Raw genomic sequence first — 2,056 nt, 5'->3', positions numbered from 1 at the left:
CGCCCCCTTTGCGCGGGCCACGCCCCCCGCCCACGTTGGGGGCGATCCCGATCCCATCCCGATTCCGACCCCGATCCGCATCCCGACCCTGATCCTGATCCCGATCCCGACCCTGATCCCATCCCGGTCGCAGTCCCGATCCCGGTCTCCTCGGGCCTGTCCTGCCCGCAGCCCGCAGCCCATCAGCCGGTGCCTTCCCGGTGCTGTCCCCACCGGCATGCGGTGACCGAGGGACCGGAGCCCCCTGGCCCGGCAGGGCAGCAGCACAGCGCTGTTTCCTCCAGCCGCACACAGCCCGGCACCCACGCGGTGCAGACCCCTCGTCGTACCCCCACTGGGGATGTCCGCCTGACCCCTGCCCACTGCTTGCACCCCAGCATCCCCCCCACCATCCCCTGGGGACACGCTGCACGCACCGGGGACCCGGGACCCTCCTGCCTCACACTGCCTGCTCTGCCTTGTCCCTGCCCAGCAGCCATGCCTGGGGAACGCTGCCACTGCATTCCCTGCATCCTCCTGCTCTTTGTCACCCTCGGTGCCACCAGTTGTTCCTGTGACAGCTCTTTCACGCCACAATCACAGCGCCATCCTGTTCCTGCAGCCCCATTCCTGGCCCAAAGGGATGGCCTGAGGTTACCCAAGCAACTAAAGGAGCTGATGGTTCCAGCCTGGAAGTGCTCGGCCTGACAGCTCTAATAACATAATAAAGTATAAAATAATCTAATAGATACAATATAATGTAATAAATATAATACAATATACAGGCGGGACTTGACAAGTGCTCTGTTTCACAGCCCACAGTGACAGTGACGGCTCCAGCTGGCCCTGGAGGCACATCCCCCAGCGGCGGGGGGCTTGGGGAGGGGGCTGTGTCCCCTGACCCCTGCCCGGCAGCTGGGGACCTGCTGGCCAAGCCCCCTCAGGCCCAGCCCCACAGCTCCTGGTGTCCCTGCTCCGGGGAGGCTCAGCCAGGCTGGCACCAGAGCAGCCCTCAGGACAGCCCTGACCCCAAAATCCCCTGATCCCGAGTGGTGCCCTGCTCCTCCCTCCTCCCCAGAGCGTTTCTCCAGGGATCTCTCCCCAATTTCCCTCGCTGTGGTTTACACACCCATGACCTCCTTCCTGTGCCCCAGGGCGCCGTTCCCTCCTCTCTCCGCAGCCTTTTGCCCACTTGGAGCCGGGGATGTTTTTTCCCTCAGTCTTGCCTTTCTTAGTCAAAACCCTCCCACATTTCTCACTCTCTCCCAGCCTTGTTTTCCCAGCCCAGCTCCCCAGGGCAGAGCCAAGCAGAGGGTCCCGGCCTGCAGAGCCCTTCCCGTGGGTGCCTCTCCCTCCCGGTGCTGCTCCGTTCCTCCCACTGCACTTTTCCTGCAGCAGCTGCCTCTCCCTGCCCTCACCCTCAGCCACCTCAGCCCTGGGTGAGCTCCCTGCCCACGCTGCCAGCTCACCCTGGAGCTTTAGCAGCTCCCAAAGCTGCTCTCGTTCACCTGCTGCCTCAGTTTCCCCACCTGTGCAGCGGGGCCAGCCCCTCCAGGCAGGCATGGAGAAGAAGGGAAAAGAGAAAATAAAAAATTAGAAGATGAAAACCTCCAAAAGGAGAGAGCGAAATGAGGTGGGAAGGAGGAAAGGGGATTCCTCACAGCCACACCAGCACTGCAGCACATCAGGGGGATGTGAGTGGGCTCCACCATCCCTGGTGGGGAGACCCCGCTCCAGCCCTGTGGTACTGAAGGGTCAGTCCCATCCTATTTATCCTATCCCATCCCATCCCATTGATCCCATCCCATTTATCCCATCCCATCCCATTCCATTGATCCCATCCCATCCCACCCCACCCCATCCCATCCCATGGATCCCATGGATCCCATGGATCCCATCCCATCCTATCCCATGGATCCCATCCCATCCCATCCCATCCCATCCCATCCCATCCCATCCCATCCCACCCCATCCCATCCCACCCCTGGCTTGCCCAAGGCTCAGCCCTGCCCTGCTCACCCATCCCCGCGGATGCAGAGCAGCACATTCCTGCGTGCAGGTGGCCCCATTCCTGCGT

Source organism: Geospiza fortis, unplaced genomic scaffold (genome assembly GCF_000277835.1).
Source record: "Geospiza fortis unplaced genomic scaffold, GeoFor_1.0 scaffold115, whole genome shotgun sequence".
NCBI lineage: Eukaryota > Metazoa > Chordata > Aves > Passeriformes > Thraupidae > Geospiza > Geospiza fortis.
Note: the sequence above shows the minus strand (reverse complement) of the source record.